The sequence below is a fragment of the Coregonus lavaretus genome (assembly GCF_964263955.1).
Source record: "Coregonus lavaretus genome assembly, contig: HAP1_SCAFFOLD_236, whole genome shotgun sequence".
Lineage (NCBI taxonomy): Eukaryota > Metazoa > Chordata > Actinopteri > Salmoniformes > Salmonidae > Coregonus > Coregonus lavaretus.
Genome location: NW_028163050.1, coordinates 217,418 through 241,760, shown reverse-complemented (window position 1 = coordinate 241,760; position 24,343 = coordinate 217,418). Strand labels below are relative to the sequence as shown.

The 24,343-nt window shown below is 42.6% G+C and overlaps 1 pseudogene across 1 annotated transcript; it reads left to right on the top strand.

The window, feature by feature from the left end:
* Positions 1-6,538: 6,538 nt before the first annotated feature.
* LOC311118546 (hydroxysteroid dehydrogenase-like protein 2) lies at positions 6,539-24,137 on the top strand (annotated as a pseudogene). The gene is made up of 8 exons: positions 6,539-6,549; positions 6,691-6,774; positions 9,593-9,696; positions 9,849-9,951; positions 17,326-17,519; positions 18,749-18,958; positions 21,272-21,374; positions 24,031-24,137. The product of its transcript is annotated as a hydroxysteroid dehydrogenase-like protein 2 (transcript).
* The last annotated feature ends 206 nt before the right edge of the window (positions 24,138-24,343 follow it).

Below are 24,343 nucleotides of genomic sequence, written 5' to 3'. Positions count from 1 at the left end.
CTATCCATGTGAGAGACGCAGACTGGTTCTCGACCTTTAAGTCTTTACTGAAGACTCATCTCTTCGGTAGGTCCTGTGATTGAGTGTAGTCTGGCCCAGGGGTGTGAAGGTGAACGGAAAGGCACTGGAGCGACGAACCGCCCTTGCTGTCTCTGCCTGGCCGGCTCCCCTCTCTCCACTGGGATTCTCTGCCTCTGCCCCTATTATGGAGGCTGAGTCACTGGCTTACTAGTGCTCTTCCATGCCGTCCCTAGGAGTGGTGCGTCACTTGAGTGGGTTGAGTCACTAACATGATCTTCCTGTCCGGTTTGTCGCCCTCTCGGGCTCGTGCGGTAGAGGAGATCTTCGTGGGCAATACTCAGCCTTGTCTCAGGGTAGTAAGTTGGTGGTCTGTTGATTTCCCTCTAGTGGTGTGGGGGCTGTGCTTTGGCAAAGTGGGTGGGGTTATGTCCTGCCTGGTTGGCCCTGTCTGGGGGTATCGTCAGATGGGGCCACAGTGTCCCCCGACTCCCCTGTCTCAGCCTCCAGTATATATGCTGCAATAGTCTATGTGCCAGGGGGCTAGGGTCAGTCTGTTATATCTGGTGTTATTCTCCTGTCTTATTCGGTGTCCTGTGTGAATTTAAGCATGCTCCCTCTAATTCTCTCTCTCTCCCTCCCTCCCTCCCTTCCCGGAGGACCTAAGCCCTAGGACCATGCCTCAGGACTACCTGGCCTGATGACTCCTGGCTGTCCCCAGTCCACCTGGTCATGCTGCTGCTCCAGTTTCAACTGTTCTGCCTGCGGTTATGGAACCCTGACCTGTTCACCGGACGTGCTACCTTGTCCCAGACCTGCTGTTTTCAACTCTCACTCTCTCTCTCTCTACCGCACCTGCTGTCTCGACCTCTGAATGCTCGGCTATGAAAAGCCAACTGACATTTATTCCTGAGGTACTGACCTGTTGCACCCTCTACAACCACTGTGATTATTATTTGACCCTGCTGGTCATCTATGAACTTTTGAACATCTTGAAGAACAATCTGGCCTTAATGGCCATGTACTCTTATAATCTCCACCCGGCACAGCCAGAAGAGGACTGGCCACCCCTCAGAGCCTGGTTCCTCTCTAGGTTTCTTCCTAGGTTCCTGCCTTTCTAGGAGTTTTTCCTAGCCACCGTGATTCTACATCTGCATTGCTTGCTGTTTGGGGTTTTAGGCTGGGTTTCTGTATAGCACTGTGACATCTGCTGATGTAAAAAGGGGCTTTATAAATACATTTGATTGATGGATAATCAATTTTACTGTAGCCAACAGGATAATTCATTTTACTGTAGCCTACATGATAGCTATTGCATGAGTAGCTCACCATGGCATACAAACATAACATGGCATACAACTTCCAGCAGAGGAAAACAGTGCTGAGCGCTTTGTGTTTCTAGTGGGCTGATATAGCGAAGGCTTTTTGATTGATTGATATTTAAAACATGATCTATTGTATAGGTAGGCTACTGTATAGCTGATTGTGATCTGAATAAAATCAAATGAGACATATGACTTTTGTATAATCATATCAAAAGAGACAAGACCATAAAAGCGCATTCAGTGCGGTTCAAATGAATTAACATTATGCGCTAATGTGAAATCTTAAAAGACGTGAATCTTTGGGTATCATATTACGAAACTCCTCGGAAGCAGACCTAGTAGGTTATCTTCGCTCTCTCACACAAAACATCTCTAACTGGAGTAAAGGCCACTCCTCCTGATTTCTAGTGATGGGCATTCCGAGTCTTTTCGTTGAGCCGGCTCATTTGGCTCCGTTCCGTAAAAGAGCCGGCTCATTTCGCTCCCAAACGGCTCTTCGCTCAAAATGCTTAGAAATCGACAAATAACACTGAAAAAATAGCTAATCTCCTATGTAAAGCCCAAGAGGTAGGCTACCATTATGTCAGATCGTGAAATGCGCGTTCAAATACATTTTTACCTGGCCAAATAATTAGATGGCCTGCAAAAAATGTTTTTTTTAAGCACCCGAAAATCAGTGTGGCCCAGACTGACGCGCTCTCCCCACTATTTATTGTTTCTGAGGATTCACCCTCTTTAGATCAATATTTTGTAACTTATCTGCAGAAATGTTTTTGTTGAACTCAAAAACCAGTAGTAGCAGTGTGAAATGAACGTCTCTTTCACCGATGCGATTCGGTTCCCGACGTTCAACAATAAAGATCCGTTCAAACAGAGCCGTTCTTTCGCGAACGACCCATCACTACTGATTTCATGCGGTGGCCACCAACAGTTTGCCTCATTGTTCCCGGCTGGTTGGTACCGGACTGCGGACTTGCTCCTGAACGCAAGTGTTCATTGTCCTGCCATTGAATAGTCCGTCCACCTGCACTAAAAAGCTATGTGCAGAGAAATCATACATTTCAGAATGTTGCAAAACACAGGGAAAGTAACTAACTCAGATAGTTGGCATGTCTACGTTAGCCTCTTTCATAACTTGTTTAGTTGTCTCCTTCAAGCTTTTCGTAGATGAAGTTGGTGGCTAATGACTTGCATGTACCTAACTAGCTAGCTAAGCTGTTAGCAAAACACATGACAAGCCTTGCAAAATACTTATCCACAAGTTGTGCTGAAATGTGGCTAACCAGGTGTGTAATCATTACTCCAAACAGTTGCAAAAAGTTTCGTTTTACCACAAACGAGCGTTTCTATTGGACAGGTTCAGCAAATAGGGAGGGACCTACCTGACTCTGTCCAATAGAAACGCTCGTTTTCGTAGAAAAATGTTAAGATTACACCTATGTTAAATTTGCAAATCAGTTGGGGGCTTATTCATTACGCCGATTCTGTTGCAAAACGTTTAAATAACGGAACAAAACGGGGCGGGACCTACCTGAATTTGTCCAATAGGAACTCTCGTTTTGCTCTGTTTGCTTCCGTTTGGTTCGTAAACTGTTTCCGGAATGAATACACCCCTGGCTACGCAGTCTACTAAACTGTCGCGTTAGTGGCGACTGACACTGCTCTCAGGGCAGGTCTGCAGGGTTTCACTATGCAGGGTAAAAGCCGTTGTGTAGCAGCCAACCAATGAGTGACCTCTATCCCTCAACATGATGAAGATCTCACCATAATTTACATGTCCTCATTAATGAATGAATGAATGAATGGCACTCTAGTCATCTAGCCAAACTCTTGCCTGTCTCTTTCCTTGAGTTCTAGCCTGAGTGCTAGTCTGTTTGTGCTATCATGCCAACTCATTTGTCATTGTCAAACCAAACATGTGGTCCTCTGTAGCTCAGCTGGTAGAGCACGGCGCTTGTAACGCCAGGGTAGTGGGTTCGATCCCCGGGACCACCCATACGTAAAAATGTATGCACTCATGACTGTAAGTCGCTTTGGATAAAAGCGTCTGCTAAATGGCATATTATACTACTACATACTAAACATTTGTTCATGTTTGGCAGGACAATGAGTGACAAGGAGTTAGCGTGATGTCACAAACAGACCGGCTACTTGAATTAAAGGAGTTGAATGGATTCCAAATCAAATGTTATTGGTTGCATACACATATCTTGCAGGTGCAGCGGAATGCTTGTGTTTCTAGCTCCAACAGTGCAGTGATACTGAACAATGTACACAAATCCCCCAAAATAATGAAATCGAGCAATGTCCTGAATATATACAGAACAAAAATATAAATGCAACAATTTCAACGATTTTTACTGAGTTACAGTTCATATAAGGAAATCCGTCAATTGAAATAAATAAATTAGGCCCTAATATATAGATTTCACATGACTGGGAAGGGGCACAACCATGGGTGGCCCTGGGAGGGCATAGGTCTACCCTCTGGGGAGCCAGGCCCAGCCAATCCAAATTAATTTTTCCCCACAAAAGGGCTTTATTACAGACAGAAATACTCCTCAGTTTCATCAGCTGTCCGGGTTGGCTGGTCTCAGACGATCCCGCAGGTGAAGAAGCCGGACGTGGAGGTCCTGGGCTGGCGTGGTTACACGTGGTCTGTTGCGTTTATATTTTTGTTCAGTATAGTTTTATGCTTTCCCCAAACCATAGCCCTGACCTTAACCACTTGGAATTGATACCTAAACTTAACCCTTTGAGTTGTTTCTGTTTTGTAACTACACCTAATGAACCCTGTAACCACGCAGAATTAATAGGTACAAAAATCGACGTTCATCCAATTACGTCAAATCCCGAATTGAAACTGAGATCAGGTTGGATGCTTCACTTTTTTTTTTTTTTTTTTTTTTACCCATGAATTCAAATCATATGAAATTGTATTTGTCACATACACGTGTTTAGCAGATGTTATAGCGGGTGTAGCGAAATGCTTGTGCTTCTAGCTCCGACAGTGCAGTAATATCTAACAAGTAATATCTAACAATTTCACAACATATACCCAATACACACGAAACTAGTAAGGAATGGGATTTAAGAATATATACATATATGGACAAGCAATGACAGAGCGGCATGGACTAAGATACAGTATAATATTATAGAATAGAATACAGTATATACATATGAGATGAGTAGTGCAAGATATGTAAACATTATTAAGTGACTAGTGTTCCATTTCTTAAAGTGGTTACAGGGTTCATTAGTAATAATAATAATAATAATATGCCATTTAGCAGACGCTTTTATCCAAAGCGACTTACAGTCATGTGTGCATACATTTTTACGTATGGGTGGTCCCAGGGATGGAACCCACTACCCTGGCGTTACAAGCGCCATGCTCTACCAATTGAGCTACAGAGGACCACCAGTGGCAGCAACAGTCCTGAACTAGCCTATCCTATAGTTCAACCCATTCTTTACTGTGTGTGACTTACAGCAAGCTGGCAGGACAAACCCTGTTCATCACAGGAGCAAGTCGTGGAATAGGGAAAGCTATTGCACTCAATGCTGCCAGGGACGGTGCCAATGTCGTCACAGCTGCTAAAACCACACAGGCCCACCCCAAACTACCTGGGACCATCTACACAGCTCTGTTATGCCTTTTGGTTAATTGAATGACAAACCGTAGACGCGAGGTGAATCTTTGCATTAAGACTTATGTTTCTAAGCAAACTTGTGTGTGGAAGAATCTTTACATATTCACCACTTGACTGTCACTGTGACATGGAACTTTGTCTTTCTTAAACTCACCCATTAGTCCCTCCCAGTTTACCAGACATTCTTCAGTTTCATGACTGTTGAAGTATATGTGATACTAAGTACATTGGTATGTGTTGCTTGTCTCTCTCTCTGTGTGTGTGTGTGTGTGTTGCTAGTCGAGGCATTGGGAGGCAAAGCGTTGCCTTGTATCATAGACGTCAGAGATGAAGTGGCAACCTATTCCCTATATGGTGCATTACTTTTTTCAACCTCTACAGGATCGGTGCCCCTTGTACGGGACGGTTGTTGCTCAATATGTGATATGGAACTAGAATGGTGTTGTAAACAGCCAACTATCCGGGACGTAGCTTAAATTCTTGTTAATCTAACAGTGTCCAATTTACAGTAGCTATTACAGCTAAAAAAATACCATGCTATTGTTTGAGGATAGTGCACAACAACATAGCTGTTAGAGTTGTTTATTAACCATTATTTTACCAGGTATATTGACAGGAAACAGTGCACTACTTTCTCTTGTCCTCTAAGGACCTGGAGAAGAGTTGACAACATAGTGCACTACTTTCTCCTGTACACTAATGACCCGGAGAAGAGTTGCAGCGAAGAGGAGAAAGCTAGAAAAAAATGTGTAGCTCTCATGTTAAATATAGTAAAATATCGTCTGCGTATAATGAGATGAAGTGATCGGTAGATTTGAGGGAAATTGGTGTTATTTCCTTCATTTGACGAATTTCCTGGGCAAGAGGTTCCATGCATACTAAGAATAGCAGTGGAGAAATTGGATCACCTTGTCTGCTGCTTCTAGTGATTCTGAACGGAGCAGATGTTGCCTGTTATAACTATGGCTGAGGGATTGGCATATAGCATTTTAATCATACTAATGAAATTGGAGCCAATTCCCATATGTTCCAAGACAGACCAGAGTTATGACCATTCTAGTCTATCAAAAGCTTTTTCTGCATGGAGAGATAATCCAGCCCAAGGAGCTTCTGTTTCTGATGAAGCATCTAAGATACGGAATTGTCGACCTGAGGTTTTTCGAGAATAAAAATGTTTTAACAAACCCGCTTTGGTCAGTGTCGACCAATTTGGGTAAGTAAGTCTCGAGACGGTAGACATTTGAAAAATAATTAGGGTGGGTAATGAAGACTTGATGAATTAGGGTGGGTAATGAAGACTTGATGAATTAGGGTGGGCAATGAAGACTTGATGAATTAGGGTGGGCAATGAAGACTTGATGAATTAGGGTGGGCAATGAAGACTTGATGAATTAGGGTGGGTAATGAAGACAAGGAAAAAAATAGGCTAAATATATAGTGCTCTACTAAATATATAGTGCTCTACTTTTGACCAAAGCCCTATGGGGAATAGGACACAGACTTGGAGTGATAAATGCTCAGTAGATGTGTCAATGTCTAATGTATAATGTGTCAGTCTGTTAATGTTAACATGTTGTAGTATTGTCTCTAAGGTTGTTGTTCAGGTATAAACATGTAGTGTTTTCTCTGTGGTCCTTAAAGGTATTGATATCCTGCTGAACGATGCCATTAACCTGACGGTAACCCTGGAGACTGAACGATGCCAGTGCCATTAACCTGACGGTAACCCTGGAGACGCCCATGAAGAAGGTGGACCTCACAGGGACCTATCAGACATGAATTAATGGCTGTCGTAGCCGGCCGCGACTGGGAGACCCATGGGGCGGCGCACAATTGGCCCAGCGTCGTCCAGGGTAGGGGAGGGAATGGCCGGCAGGGATGAAGCTCAGTTGGTAGAGCATGGCGTTTGCAACGCCAGGGTTGTGGGTTCGATTCCCACAGGGGGCCAGTATGAAAAATAAAAACAATTATGTATTCACTAACTGTAAGTCGCTCTGGATAAGAACCTCTGCTAAATGACCAAACTAAAATGTTGTTCATTTGTTAGCTTTGTGAAATAATGAAGTAGTAGTATTTAATGCCAGCAGATGGCAGTGCAATCTTGTCTGCAGTACTCTATGCTTGTCAGCTGATTACCTATGTGTAATACAGGGCTTGGCATTCGGAAAGTATTCAGACCTCTTCCCTTTTTCCACATTTTGTTATGTTACAGCTTTATTCTAAAATGGATGTAAAAATAAATGAATAAATACCTCATTAATTTACACAATAATCCATAATGACAAAACGAAAACAGGTTTTTAGAAATGTTTGCAAATGTATTAAAAATAAAAAAAACGGAAAAACCTTATTTACATAAGTATTCAGACACTTTGCTATGAGACTCGAAATTGAGCTCAGGTGCATCCTGTTTCCACTTGATTGGAGTCCACCTGTGGTACATTCAATTGATTGGACATGATTTGGAAAGGCACACACCTGTCTATATAAGGTCCCAGAGTTGACAGTGCATGTCAGAGCAAAAATCAAGCCATGAGGTCGAAGGAATTGTGTCGAGGCACAGATCTGGGGAAGGGTACCAAAACATTTCTGCACCATTGATGGTCCCCAAGAACACAGTGGCCTCCATCATTCTTAAATGGAAGAAGTTTGGAACCACCAAAACTCTTCCTAGAGCTGGCCGCCCGGCCAAACTGAGCAATCGGGGGAGAAGGGCCTGATGGTCACTCTGACAGAGCTCCAGAGTTCCTCTGTGGAGATGGGAGAACCTTCCAGAAGGACAACCATCTCTGCAGCACTCCACCAATCAGGCCTTTATGGTAGAGTGGCCAGACGGAAGCCACTCCTCAGTAAAAGGCACATGACAGCCCGCTTGGAGTTTGCCAAAAGGCACCTAAAGACTCTCAGACCATGAGAAACAAGATTATCTGGTCTGATGAAACCAAGATTGAACTCTTTGGCCTGAATACCAAGCGTCACATCTGGAGGAAACCTGTCATCATCCCTACGGTGAAGCATGGTGGTGGAAGCATGCTGTGTGGATGTTTTTCAGCTGCAGGGACTGGGAGACTAGTCAGGATCGAGGGAAAGATGAACGGAGCAAAGTACAGAGAGATCCTTGATGAAAACCTGCTCCAGAGCGCTCAGGACCTCAGACTGGGGCGAAGGTTCACCTTCCAACAGGACAACGACCCTAAGCACACAGCCAAGACAACGCAGGAGTGGCTTCGGGACAAGTCTCTAAATGTCCTTGAGTGGCCCAGCCAGAGCCCAGACTTGAACCCGATCAAACATCAAAATAATATGCCACTTAGCAGACACTTTTATCCAAAGCGTGCATACATTTTTGTGTATGGGTGGTCCCGGGGATTGAACCCACTACCCTGGCGTTACAAGCACCATGCTCTACCAGCTGAGCTACAGAGGACCACATCACAATTACGGCCCTGCATTACAGATGGTAATCAGCTGACGGCCCTGCATTACAGATGGTAATCAGCTGACGGCCCTGCATTACATTACATTTACATTTTAGTCATTTAGCAGACATCTCTGTAGAGACCTGAAAATAGCTGTGCAGCGACGCTCCCCATCCAACCTGACAGAGCTTGAGAGGATCTGCAGAGAAGAATGGGAGAAACTCCCCAAATACAGGTGTGCCAAGCTTGTAGCGTCATACCCAAGAAGACTCGAGGCTGTAATCGCTGCCAAAGGTGCTTCAACAAAGTACTGAGTTAAAAGGGTCTGAATGCTTATGTAAATGTGCTATTTCTGTTTTTATTTAATATATTTGCTAAAATTTCTAAAAACCTGTTTTTGCTTTGTCATTATGGGGTATTGTGTATAGATTGAGGAGGGGGGGGGGGGGGGGGGGACAATTTAATCCATCTTAGAATAAGGCTGTAACGTAACAAAATTTTGAAAAAGTCAAGGGGTCTGAATACTTTCCGAATGCACTGTATGTGATGCAGGGCCGTCAGCTGATTACCATTTGTGATGCAGGGCCGTCAGCTGATTACCATCTGTGATGCAGGGCCGTCAGCTGATAGGAAAGACCAGAACAAACAGATATTGAATCCTTTTCTGGTTACTGAGAAATATAACTGGCTTAAGGACTAGAGGACTTGACCTACGTCCTCCTAAATGTCTTAATGTTTGAAGCTGCTGAAGACCTAATGGGTAAAAAAACAGCGTTGCAATAAAATAACACATTTGGGAGCTGCATGACGCTGTTTTTTTCCCTCCCCTTGACTGTTAACACTTCTGTCCTTTTCTAAATACATTTTCTCTCAATGTATTTGTCATTTCCTATTGTGGCTTTTATTTTATGTGGTCCTCTGTAGCTCAGCTGGTAGAGCACGGCGCTTGTAACGCCAGGGTAGTGGGTTCGATCCCCGGGACCACCCATACACAAAAAATGTATGCACGCATGACTGTAAGTCGCTTTGGATAAAAGCGTCTGCTAAATGGCATATTATTATTATTCTAACTTTACATTGCCATGTGAGCAGGCTTTATTCGTGTTACCTTGGTATCTTGGATGAATCCTAAAGAAGCCTTTCTGAAGAATGTCATTCTGAATTGTTTTCCCAGGTCTAAACTGTGCATCCCACATCTGTTGAAGAGTAAAAACCCTCACATCCTCAACCTCAACCCACCGCTTAACCTTAACCCAATCTGGTTGAAAACCCACACCGGTAAGGAAGGCTTTATCCATTGTCTCTGAGTCCTAAATCCCACCCTGTTCCCTTTATAGTGCACTACTTTTGACCAGGGCCCATAGTGAATAGGGTGCCATTTGGGATGCAAACATAATCTGTTTGCTCTGCACTGGTAAAGGTCTTGTTTTCAAATGATTTGAGTTGTTTTTACCTGTCCATGTGTGTTCTGGGCATGGCTGAGGAGTTCAGAGGGTCCATCGCTGTCAATGCCTTATGGCCCAAGACGGGTACGTGTTGAACGATGCCATTCCACTGTATTACCAGTTGTAATGACCCAGAGTAGACATGAGCGAACTAGTCTGTCAGCTAGATGTGGAGATAGTTACTGTGTCACTTTATCATTGTGGTGTATTAACATTATGACTGTTTTGGAGGAACAATGAATGTTGTTTATGTTAGTATCAAAAGGGAATGTTTTAGGGTGACGCCCCAGGGGAGACTGGTGATTGGCCAGAAGAGGGAGCATCATTGTTATAAATAGGGGGGAAAACGAAGGAGAGGGCAGAACGAGCAGCCATTCTGAGGCGTCACTCTCCGGGTGTCATGTCACCTGTCACTCATGCTGAAGCTTGTGGTCTGAATAAACCTTATGATCAACGTTCAGTATGAGCAGACTCCTTTTGTTCATCAGCAATAATTGCCACCACTCACTCGATACGACAAATGGCGAGCTTGCCAGGAGGGGTCTGCAATCCTCCTCTGCTGCATTTGGAGCCGCCAAGCTAACTCAAGCTAACTTCGGTCTGGAGTCATGACCAGACCAAACACAGCTAAGTTGTTAGTTTTGTTACTGCTTGTGTACACTGGAGGAATGTACCATTACGACCGTGCCTCTGGTGGTGTTTTTGCTGATGACTGGGGGGTCTGGCTAATCATTATACAATTTTGAAAACAGCGCAAAAGTGGTTAGAGTTTAGGGATTGTTTATAGAGATGTGTTGCTTGAATAGTAAGTCAAGAACAGTCGGGGCCAAGATATGTATACAATTTTAGAGCATTGCAGGTTTAGATAAGCCCTCGTGACGAACGAGGCGACCGCAGGGTGGGCCACAAAATCCTGGAAACGCATTAGGAGTTTTCAGGTCAGTGGGAAATTTTCTTGGGGGTTGGCTGCTCATCTTCTGTCCGACGGGATATTTGCGTGGGTGGAACTGCTCATTTAAATAGCCATACTCACGGCAGAATAAATTTAGGACAAACGAAACAGTAATTAAAGACGCAATGCGGGTTTTGTTACAGGTTGTAGGCCGCAGTTGGCTAAAGGCTAATGCTAATGCTAAATGATAAATGTGTGTTGTGTCACATTGTACCTAAAGCTAATGCTAATGCTAATTGCTAAATGCTAATTGTGTTGCGTGCTACATGATAATCTTAACCTTAGAGGTCCACTGCGATGGATTCAAGCCTCTTAAACTTGTTTGTATGTGGGGGGAACTGAAAGTTCTACGCAAATGTGAGCTCTGTTATGTGTAATTGTGTGAGTATAACGTATAAAATAGTGAAGCTGTAGCGTAATGCTATCTTTCTATTGTATGGCAAGCATGGGATTAAATGGATGTGCGCATGTGCATGATTTTACGGCGCTAAAACTACGACATGCGGTTGTGCTAAGCCTACAAAACAAAATGGTGGGTAAAGGTCATAGGTCCCATCTGGGAGCTGCAGGGGGAGACAGAGAAATGGACACAGACAAAGAGGAGAGATTTTAACACGAGTATTCTAGTTTAAACTGCGGTTGGTTAAAGATGAAACTTGTTTTGTGACCTATTGAATTTATAAATTAAATATATGTTGACAGAGTATAATGAATTAAATTAAATGACGGATTAAAATAAAATAAAAATGTTTTTGAGCGATCTATTTAGTTCTGAGGTTAGTCTTAGAGTGAATAATGGGTGAACGAAGGAATATTGAATATGGTTGAAATAACTCAGTGATTGCATTAACTACTAAAATGTGATGCTGTGTCTCTGTTTTTCTGTCATATGAGGCTATAGAACGGAGCAAAGGAGAGAGAGGGGGGCTAACGTGTGCGTGACGTGACGTGACAAGGTGTGACGAGGCAGAGGATCAGATATCAGGCTAGTTCACAAAATCATCCTAACAAAATATGTGATGTTATGACAATTTTACATAGGCTTGGCAAATGTTTCATTAAAAATTGCATTTTTGAAGCTCTGTGTATCACTGGGGTTTGATGGGAATTGTGTTGGGAATCAAGGACTGACATTATTCTGTAAATTTAAGATAATTAGGTGCCTATAGAGCAAGGGGGTTTATGGGAATTGTAGTATTGAAGGGTTAGAGGCTTTGTTTATGGGTATTTTAGTCTGAAGTTGACTACTTGCATTTGATGGGTTGTGGTAAGATAGTCAACACTAATTGATAAATTGGTGACATAGGATATAGGAATAAAAATTGGTTTTTAATTATTCAGGATTTTTAATGGATTTTTTTTTTTTTTGGAGTTGTTAAATTATATTAATAATTAGAGGGGGGAAGCCATAGGCTATACAGTCTAAAATAAAATAATTCACAATAAAGGAATATAAAAGGGTTGATATAGGGGAAAAAAATAGTAATCCTTTAACTAAAGTAGTGTTAGAAAAACTAATGGCAGAAGTTAGCACACCTTTCTCACATACGGATTCAGCAAAAAGTAGAGCTTAGGGATGTTTAGCCTCAGCTTTCAGTGATCATCCAGCAGGGTGATTGTTGCATCAGAGATGAAGACGAATAATAGATAGAGGACAAGCAGAAACGACGATAAAGATGAATCCAAAACTCCAGAAGGAAGAAAATGTGATGTCTGGAAGAGAAGAGGGAGGTTAAGGAGGATGGAACTTAAAGAAGATGAGGATGATGAAGATGAGTGATGATGAAGAGGTCATGGGTGGATATGACTCTGTGATCAGAAGGAAGTTGGCAAGAGAGGAAAGAAGAAGGATACTAGAGATTTGATCTCTGATGAAAGTTGAAGGAAGAAGGATACAAGAGATTCGAGTTCAGATGAATAAAGCGATGAAGATTTGGAGATTAAAGGTGCTTTATGTTCAAGAGGATTTTATCCTACAATGACTAGCAAAGAAGAAATAGATATATAGACCGATGTTTATCATGCCTGGATAAAGCAAATAGTTTAGAAGAAGTAACACAGCTGAAGATACAGAAGAGGAGAAACTGCTGAGAAAAGGATCCCAAGAATTGGAGAAGAAGAAAGAACAGGACGAAGAAACTCTGAGAAAACTCAATCATACAACGGGTGGAGAAGAGAAGCTTTGGTTATGAAGAATCAGAATGAACCAAATCAACAATCACTGTTACAGCTTCAAATGAACAATATCAAATGCAATTGTACCAGCCAAGGGGGGTACCAAATGTTTCATATCCACAGCCAGTTTCTGGACAGACACAGAATTGGAGAGGAAGAGGACGAGAAGAAATAGAAGGAGGAGGAAGATTTCAGCTACACTTCCAGCAACTTTCAGAAGACTGTTATAATTATGGACAGGTTGGTCACTTTACCTGTGATGGAAATGCGTCAGGAGGAAAAACAGAGAACATTTTTAAGGAAGATACAGGGGCAATTCAAGATCACCTGTTCTCCAGGTGAACCCTAAAGATTCTAGAGTGCCTAGAAGATACGAGTTGGGTGTTAGCTGATAGCAACGATTAGAGAAGAAGAGAAAATAGCTAACAATTGAAGTAAAACCAGAGGACTATGAGAAGTGATGGTGAATAGTGGAAAAACGTATCTGTGTTCAGCCTAAAGAGGTTAAACATCTCACTATGTAAAATTGACTAATTAGGATAGGGATTTGAGGTAGTAAACAGCTAATTACTCTTAGGGAACCAATGGAGCTATGCTATAAGAACTCAAAGAGAAATTTAAAATAGACATACTAATATTAGGACATAAATATGTTGCAGTGTTGGGAAGAGATGCATTGTTTAAATTGAATTGTACAATAGGATGTACACTAAACGGCTGTCTGATAGAGGATTTAAAAGAGTCTGGGTTACATTCTTACACTAAGGGATTTCAGGCTAGGCTAAAAGGTGTTTAGTTTGCCAAGTCTGTGTGTAAAGAAGTCAAAGGCAGTTGGGAACTTTCTCAATCACGTATTCTAAAATTTGGTGGTAAAGGGATTTTGTGAATAAATCAGTGGAAAAAGTTTAAAGCTTATGAGAGAAAAGATTAGATTAAAATAAGTTAAGAGAACTAGGTTGAAGGAACTCTAAGACAGTAAGCTAAGTTTCAAAGTTAGTAGAAAGAGAGAGAGAGAGAGAGAGAACAGTGGTGAAGGACATTTTAAAGTTTAGTGGGAAGATATGGTAGGAGTTTAGATCTGTTAGGAGCAGATGCATTGAGAAGGTATGTGTTGCTGAATGGTAAGAGAAGATTGAGGTATCTATAGTTACAGTTCCAGCAGGGAGATCAAGGTAATTATAGATGTATTTTTATAATCAAAAGTTTGAAAGTCAGGAATTAGAGACAGGACTGAGAGTTGGGAAAAAGTGACACTAGTGGTGATAGATGGAAGTACAAATAAAGACAACTTTTCTTTGGGGAAAATACTTATTAGAGATAATTATGGAGAAGAAGTATACTTATCTAGTGCAAGCATTAGAAGTTGTTCCGGTTAAGAATTATTGGTTAAAAGGATATGTAATTGGTAAAGTGACGCTTATGATGGAAGATTTCAAATCTGTTGAAGTTTCACAGTCACCAAGGGAGTTCAGGAAGAATATGTTACAGTAGTCACTCCAACAGTGAATAATACACATAGGATATTGGTAACTTTGCCACTAGAAATAATTAAGGTTAATACATCAACTACTTTAATGGTAACTTTGGAAGGGATTAATGATACGATGGCAATAAGCAAATGTAGGAAGTATGACACCGACAACTTTTCTGAAATTAAAGGGGGTAGCAAGACGAATAGGGTTGAAATAGGAGAACAGATAGTAGTAGAGAGAATATAGATTTATCATGGAGGACAGGATGAGGTCTTTGATTTTAATGACAGACAAGGAGAGGTATCTGATCAGTACTGCTCGTTAGGGAAGAGAGAAACTATATGCATGTGGTTTGATTCTTCTGTTGTGAAAATTAGAGATAGATGGCAGGTAGGAATCTTTGGTTCCAGCAGCTCATTCTGTAAGATCAGTGAGGAATCTTGAGGGTCCATGTCTGGTTAGAATTCCAGTCAAACATGTTAGAGACGGTCGTTCGACCTCTATCAAGTATGTGTCAATTTTATGCTTTGTCATGACTGTGGTATCAGCAACAATCAGTAACAGATAAAATAATGTCGTTGTCAAAACATTTGTTTAAGTCTAGGGTTAGGTGTTATTGGATTAAGTGAATTAACTTGTGTGAATTTGTTAGATGGAAAGTAAAATCAGGTAACAGCAAACCCTGAAGCATTTGAGGTGTAACCATTGAGGGCTAAAAGTTGTTTTTGTTCTAATAAAACATATGAGGTAAGGGGTATGTTTATGGGAATATCAGATTGTGATGTTATATGCATGACCTTAAGGGTAGTAATGAGAAATATGTTACTTTTTATGTACCAGTTAGTAGGAAAAGCAGGACTTTGATGGTTAAAAGATTAGATTTTGCCTGACAATGTGACTATGGGGAATTTTAGAGATATTTGGAGGGTTTGTGGTGATAAAGCATATATATTCTTACACTATGGATAGACAGGAGGTTGTTACATGTCAACGTTGAAGCTTCCATATGAGGTTTTTATCATTATAGGAGGGATAGCACCGGACACAGCTAAATCTAGGGTTAAAAGGGTGACATGGCTACATGTCATAGTCTTCAAGCCTATCATTGAAGGATAAATGTAAGGGAGAAGGGGGGATTTTTTTCCATGGTATGGTGTAACATTTGGGAAGATCCTATTGATGATAATAGTTATACTTTGAGTCCAGATAGTTCAGATAGTTATATATGCATTGAAGAATATAAGGGATGTGTTTGGGAGATCTGAGAAGATTTGGTTGCAAGATCAGTTAGGCCCAGTAGGGGCAGTGATGGGTCAGATTTTAGTTTCAGCTTTGATAACACTGTGTGATGTTTGTAATTTGTTACTGATCTTTGAGAAAGCTATGATATTGAGATAGGTTGGAGAGTGATGCCTGGAGACAACACTCAGATGCCGGTGTTGACTGTTCCTGATCTGGATGAAGATGGACAAGTAGAACTGAATGGATAAATATCATTTTTTATGAGTTGATGATTTTTCAAATTTTTTTTTTTCAATATTAGGGTGATGTTGGTATGATTTATGAATCAAAGGGGGGAATGGGTTTATGTGATTCATACATCATTTATATATCATTTCTATATTCTTAGTTGATATTGATGTTCAATTTGAAAGTGTTTGTTTTGCAAAGGATACTGTTTGGTCTTTTTCTTTTCTTCCAGAAGCATTTGGGGGACATGTGGAGATTGAAATACTCAAACAAAGACAATATGAAGGGACAATATGACTGGAGGAGATGAAACAAGGAGGGTGTGGCCGATTCCATCATCAACAAGTCCATTGGAAGTCGAGACTACAGGGAGATGAAGTGTAGTGGACTACATTCCAGTGTCTGCAATGAAATATAGACATGTGTAATACATAACTGTGTCATATTCTTAGGGATTAATTTTTGTAGAATGATGTTTGATGTTATTGAATACATGTGAGGATCTTAGATGTTTTTGTTTATTTCGTGAATGTTTAGGGACAGAGGAAATTTAGGCAGGGAGAGTTTCACTGTAAGGTCCAATGGGTTGACCAGCCTTACAAGTGGATGTTTTTGGATAGGATTTTGTTTGCAGGGGCTTACATGTGTATTTAATTGCATCATAGTTTCAAATGCATTTACATGGTTTATGAGGTTATCTGGAGTACCGAAGGTGGTTGCCTGGGGCAGAGGGACCGTGAGAGAATTTTACTGTCTTGATTGATGGATGGAAGGTTGCCGGACAGTTTTTCGCTCTTACACTCCATAGAGATTTGTTCATATTTCATAGTAATGTATTCACACTTCATAAAGATAGTAATGTATTCACACTTCATAAACAGTTATTCATATTTCATAGAAAGGTATTTACACTCTAGAGGAGAATCTTTTTAGTTTAATGTTAAAGATACTCAATAAGATAAATTGTTACTGGTCATAATCCTATTCTGTTTGTTTTCGAGACGTTTAGTTCGTCTCGAAGGGGGGAAATGTGGTGTATTAACATTATGACTGTTTTGGAGGAACAATGAATGTTGTTTATGTTAGTATCAAAAGGGAATGTTTTAGGGTGACGCCCCAGGGGAGACTGGTGATTGGCCAGAAGAGGGAGCATCATTGTTTATAAATAGGGGGGAAAACGAAGGAGAGGGCAGAACGAGCAGCCATTCTGAGGCGTCACTCTCCGGGTGTCATGTCACCTGTCACTCATGCTGAAGCTTGTGGTCTGAATAAACCTTATGATCAACGTTCAGTATGAGCAGACTCCTTTTGTTCATCAGCAATAATTGCCACCACTCACTCGATACGACATCATCATTTGGAAATCTCACCATTTCTGTCTCGTCTCCTCCAGTATCCAGACTGCTGCTATGGACATGCTGGGGGGCGCGGAGGTGGGTGAGCAGTGTCGTAACGTCGACATCATGTCAGACGCAGCCTACGCCGTCCTCAGTAAGCCTCCCAGCTACACCGGGAACTTTGTCATCGACAAGGAAATTCTGAAGACAGAGGGCATTAAAGACTTTGAGATATACGCCATCGCTCCAGGTAAGTATGTGCACGGTGATATGAGGCTAAACATTGAATTTTAAATCCCAGGTTAAAACACCCCCGAATACAGTAGGCTAAATGAATGGGCTTCCACTTGGATGGATCTCTAGAGTCATTTTGAGATGGTGTGGTTATGGTGTCCAGAGGGCAGGGGTATTGAACTCTGACCCCTACGAGGTCCTGGTGTGGTTATGGTGTCCAGAGGGCAGGGGCATTGAACTCTGACCCCTACGAGGTCCTGGTGTGGTTATAGTGTCCAGAGGGCAGGGGTATTGAACTCTGACCCCTACGAGGTCCTGGTGTGGTTATGGTGTCCAGAGGGCAGGGGTATTGAACTCTGACCCCTACGAGGTCCTGGTGTGGTTATGGTGTCCAGAGGGCAGGGGCATTGAACTCTGACCCCTACGAGGTCCTGGTGTGGTTATAGTGTCCAGAGGGCAGGGGTAATGAACTCTGACCCCTACGAGGTCCTGGTGTGGTTATAGTGTCCAGAGGGCAGGGGTAATGAACTCTGACCCCTACGAGGTCCTGGTGTGGTTATGGTGTCCAGAGGGCAGGGGTATTCAACTCTGACCCTACGAGGTCCTGGTGTGGTTATGGTGTCCAGAGGGCAGGGGTATTCAACTCTGACCCTACGAGGTCCTGGTGTGGTTATGGTGTCCAGAGGGCAGGGGTATTGAACTCTGACCCCTACGAGGTCCTGGTGTGGTTATGGTGTCCAGAGGGCAGGGGTATTCAACTCTGACCCTACGAGGTCCTGGTGTGATTATGGTGTCCAAAGGGCAGGGGTATTGAACTCTGACCCTACGAGGTCCTGGTGTGGTTATGGTGTCCAGAGGGCAGGGGTATTGAACTCTGACCCCTACGAGGTCCTGGTGTGGTTATGGTGTCCAGAGGGCAGGGGTATTCAACTCTGACCCTACGAGGTCTGAACTACTGCTGTTTTTCTGTTCTACCAGATAACTAACTGCACCCACTTGGTGTCCCAGGTCTAAATCAGTCCCTGGTTAAAGGGGAATCACCCACCTGGTGTCCCAGGTCTAAATCAGTCCCTGTCTAAATCAGTCCCTGGTTAAAGGGGAATCTCCCACCTGGTGTCCCAGGTCTAAATCAGTCCCTGACTAGCTAGAGGGGAACAATGAAACAAAAGCAGTGGAACTGGCTTCCAGAGTTGAGTTGGAGGGGTCTAGATGATGTGGTAATGGTTTGTCTCTGTGTGTCTACAGGGAATCCACTGCTGCCAGACTTCTTCCTGGCTGAGGAGTTGATGCAGAACATGGGGGATCAGGTTGTCATCACAGTGTTAGAGAGTGACAAACCCAGCGCTGCATGGGCCTCCAGTGGGCCCATAGCGGAAACATTCAATATCATCAAGGGAGTCCTCAACCCTGACATTGTCAAATCCACTGGCGGAGTCTACAAGTTCCACCTGTCTGGTAAGATATGTGTTTTCAGCTTTAACCCAGACATCATCTAGCCTGACTGTTTGTACCATCATGCCAACTCCTTGTTGGAGACAGTACAACATATCTGGGACCAGGCTAGACATCATATGACTGGTATCAAAGTGTATATTTGAAATGGTGAATACAGTGCATTCCCTTAATCCACATGTTGTTACGTTACAGCCTTATTCTAAAATGGATTAAATGAAACATTTTCCTCATCAATCTACAAACAATACCCCATAATGACAAAGCAAAAACAGGTTTTTAGAAATGTTTGCTAATTTATTAAAAATAAAAAACTGAAATACCTTATTTACATAAGTATTCAGACCCTTTGCTATGAGACTCGAAATTGAGCTCAGGTGCATCCTGTTTCCATTGATCATCCTTAAAATGTTTCTACAACTTGATTGGAGTCCACCTGTGGTAAATGCAATTGATTGGACATGATTTGGAAAGGCACACACCTGTCTATATAAAGGTCCCACAGTTGACAGTGCATGTCAGAGCAAAAACCAAGCCATGAGGTCGAAGGAATTGTCCGTAGAGCTCAGAGACGGGATTGTGTCGAGGCACAGATCTGGGGAAGGGTACCAAAACATTTCTGCAGGATTGAAGGTCCCCAAGAACACAGTGGACTCCATCGTTCTTAAATGGAAGAAGTTTGGAACCACCAAGACTCTTCCTAGAGCTGTCTGCCCGGCCAAACTGAGCAATCGGGGAGAAGGGCCTTGGTCAGGGAGGTGACCAAGAACCCAATGGTCACTCTGACAGAGCTCCAGAGTTCCTCTGTGGAGATGGGAGAACCTTCCAGAAGGACAACCATCTCTGCAGCACTCCACCAATCAGGCCTTTATGGTAGAGTGGCCAGACGGAAGCCACTCCTCAGTAAAAGGCACATGACAGCCCGCTTGGAGTTTGCCAAAAGGCACCTAAAGGACTCTGACCATGAGAAACAAGATTCTCTGGTCTGATGAAACCAAGATTGAACTCTTTGGCCTGAATACCAAGCGTCACATCTGGAGGAAACCTGGCACCATCCTTACGGTGAAGCATGGTGTTGGCAGCATCATGCTGTGGGAATGTTTTTCAGCTGCAGGGACTGGGAGACTAGTCAGGATCAAGGGAAAGATGAACGGAGCAAAGTACAGAGAGATCCTTGATGAAAACCTGCTCCAGAGCGCTCAGGACCTCAGACTGGGGCGAAGATTCACCTTCCTACAGGACAACAACCCTAACTAAGCACACAGTCAAGACAACGCAGGAGTGGCTTCGGGACAAGTCTCTGAATGTCCTTGAGTGGCCCAGCCAGAGCCCGGACTTGAACCCGATCGAACATCTCTGGAGAGACGTGAAAATAGCTGTGCAGCGACGCTCCCCATCCAACCTGACAGAGCTTGAGAGGATCTTCAGAGAATAATGGGAGAAACTCTCCAAATACAGGTCTGCCAAGCTTGTAGCGTCATACCCAAGAAGACTCGAGACTGTAATCGCTGCTAAAGGCGCTTCAACAAACTACTGAGTAAAGGGACTGAATACCTATGTGATCTTTTTTAAAATAAATTTGTAAACATTTCTAAAAACCTGTTTTTGTTCTGTGATTATGGGATATTGTGTGTAGATTGATGAAAAAAACAAAACAATTTAATCCATTTTAGAATATGTCACGATCGTTAGAGTGAGTGGACCAAGGCGCAGCGTGATGAGCGAACATACTTTATTATCAAAAGTGATAACAAGAACAAAACAACAAACGATAACGACACGTGAAGTCCTTGGCTACAAAATACAACCAACACGGAACAAGATCCCACAACTACTGTGGGAAAACAGCCTGTTTAAATGTGGTTCCCAATCAGAGACAACCAGCCACAGCTGACACTCGTTGCCTCTGATTGAGAACCACTCTGGCCAACATAGAAATACAAAACTAGATATAAACATAGCAAACAAACACATAGAATCTACACACCCTGGCTCAACATATAGAGTCCCCAGAGCCAGGGTGTGACAGAATAAGGCTGTAACGTAACAACGTGGATAATGTCAAGGGGTCTGAATACTTTCCGAAGGCGCTGTATTTTGCAACGACCCTAGGCCTCCTAGGTGCTACGTGATCTGATCTTTCATTACATCATGGTGGAGAATGCAAGCAACTCCACAAGTCATTCATGTTTTGTGTTGATTGACTGCAGGGTCAATATTGTTATACACATGACAATAAACTGAACCTTGGCAATATGCCTATACTTCAGTAGTAGTACATTTGTGTTGTGTTCTGTTGATGTTTCTCTGTTCTAGGTGAGCATGCAGGAGTGTGGTTCATTGATCTGAAGAACGATGGGGGGCGGAGAGCCCCCAGTCATGACCATGGATAGTGCCGGCTTCACCAAGATGTTTGCAGGTCAGTCAGTGGCAAAGACGGCTGTTAGCTACCTAGGAGTGCTCATATACCCTGGTCCCAGATCTGTTTGGATTAGATGATGAGCACTAGGCTGGTCCCAGATCTGTTTGGATTAGATGATGAGCCCTAGGCTGGTCCCAGATCTGTTTGGATTAGATGATGAGCACTAGGCTGGTCCCAGATCTGTTTGTGCTGTCTTGACAATAAGAGTTGACAAGACTGCAAAAGCAGATCTGGGACCAGCCTAGTGCTCATCATCTAATCCAAACAGATGCTCTCTCTCATTAGTAACATGTTGTGATGCTCTCTCTCATTAGTAACATGTTGTGGTGCTCTCTCTCATTAGTAACATGTTGTGGTGCTCTCTCTCATCAGTAACATGTTGTGATGCTCTCTCTCATTAGTAACATGTTGTGGTGCTCTCTCTCATTAGTAACATGTTGTGATGTTCTCTCTCATTAGTAACATGTTGTGATGTTCTCTCTCATTAGTAACATGTTGTGGTGCTCTCTCTCATTAGTAACATGTTGTGATGCTCTCTCTCATTAGTAACATGTTGTGATGCTCTCTCTCGTTAGTAAGATGTTGTGATGCTCTCTCATTAGAAACATGTGATGCTCTCTCTCATTAGTAACATGTGATGCTCTCTCATTAGTAACATGTTGTGATGCTCTCTCATTAGTAACATGTGATGCTCTCTCTCATTAGTAACATGTTGTGATGCTCTCTCATTAGTAACGTGTTGTGGTGCTCTCTCTCATTAGTAACATGTTGTGATGCTCTCTCTCACTAGTAACATGTTGTGGTGCTCTCTCTCATTAGTAACATGTTGTGGTACTCTCTCTCATTAGTAACATGTTGTGATGCTCTCTCATTAGTAACATGTTGTGGTGCTCTCTCTCATTAGTAACATGTTGTGGTACTCTCTCTCGTTAGTAACATGTTGTGGTGCTCTCTCTCACTAGTAACATGTGGTGCTCTCTCTCATTAGTAACATGTTGTGGTGCTCTCTCTCACTAGTAACGTGTTGTGGTGCTCTCTCTCACTAGTAACATGTTGTGGTGCTCTCTCTCATTAGTAACGTGTTGTGGTGCTCTCTCTCCCTAGTAACATGTTGTGGTGCTCTCTCTCATTAGTAACGTGTTGTGGTGCTCTCTCTCATTAGTAACATGCTGTGATGCTCTCTCTCATTAGTAACATGTTGTGGTACTCTCTCATTAGTAACGTGTTGTGGTGCTCTCTCTCCCTAGTAACATGTTGTGGTGCTCTCTCTCATTAGTAACGTGTTGTGGTGCTCTCTCTCATTAGTAACACATTTGTGATGCTCTCTCTCATTAGTAACATGTGGTACTCTCTCTCATTAGTAACATGTTGTGATGCTCTCTCTCGTTAGTAACATGTTGTGGTGCTCTCTCTCACTAGTAACATGTGGTGCTCTCTCTCATTAGTAACATGTTGTGGTACTCTCTCTCGTTAGTAACATGTTGTGGTGCTCTCTCTCACTAGTAACATGTGGTGCTCTCTCTCATTAGTAACATGTTGTGGTACTCTCTCTCATTAGTAACATGTTGTGGTGCTCTCTCTCACTAGTAACGTGTTGTGGTGCTCTCTCTCATTAGTAACATGTTGTGGTGCTCTCTCTCACTAGTAACGTGTTGTGGTGCTCTCTCTCACTAGTAACATGTTGTGGTGCTCTCTCTCATTAGTAACGTGTTGTGGTGCTCTCTCTCACTAGTAACATGTTGTGGTGCTCTCTCTCATTAGTAACGTGTTGTGGTGCTCTCTCTCACTAGTAACATGTTGTGGTGCTCTCTCTCATTAGTAACGTGTTGTGGTGCTCTCTCTCATTAGTAACACATTTGTGATGCTCTCTCTCATTAGTAACATGTTGTGGTACTCTCTCTCATTAGTAACATGTTGTGATGCTCTCTCTCGTTAGTAACATGTTGTGGTGCTCTCTCTCACTAGTAACATGTGGTGCTCTCTCTCATTAGTAACATGTTGTGGTACTCTCTCTCGTTAGTAACATGTTGTGGTGCTCTCTCTCACTAGTAACATGTTGTGGTGCTCTCTCTCATTAGTAACGTGTTGTGGTGCTCTCTCTCACTAGTAACATGTTGTGGTGCTCTCTCTCATTAGTAACATGTTGTGGTGCTCTCTCATTAGTAACACATTTGTGGTGCTCTCTCTCATTAGTAACATGTTGTGGTGCTCTCTCTCATTAGTAACATGTTGTGGTGCTCTCTCTCATTAGTAACATGTTGTGATGCTCTCTCATTAGTAACATGTTGTGGTGCTCTCTCTCATTAGTAACATGTTGTGGTGCTCTCTCTCATTAGTAACATGTTGTGGTGCTCTCTCTCACTAGTAACATGTTGTGGTGCTCTCTCTCATTAGTAACATGTTGTGGTGCTCTCTCTCATTAGTAACACATTTGTGGTGCTCTCTCTCATTAGTAACATGTTGTGGTGCTCTCTCTCATTAGTAACATGTTGTGGTGCTCTCTCTCATTAGTAACGTGTTGTGGTGCTCTCTCTCATTAGTAACATGTTGTGGTGCTCTCTCTCATTAGTAACACATTTGTGGTGCTCTCTCTCATTAGTAACATGTTGTGGTGCTCTCTCATTAGTAACGTCTTGTGGTGCTCTCTCTCCAGGCAAACTAAAGCCCACCATGTCAGGGAAGCTGAGGATTAAAGGAGACATGACCCTGGCTATCAAGATGGAGAAGATGATGTCCATGATGAAGAGGTCTAAACTCTAAATAATAACTATTAGAATGGCTGTGTCTGAAATATATGGTGTGTTCCAGACAACTGGGAACTCAAAATATATACAGCTGTGGAAAAAATTAAAAGACCACTGCAAATTTTTCTTAAATCAGCATCTCTACATGTATGACAGCCATTCCATTCCAGTGTCTGTTGAATTCCAACACAGGCACACCTCATTCTACTGAATTAGGTACTG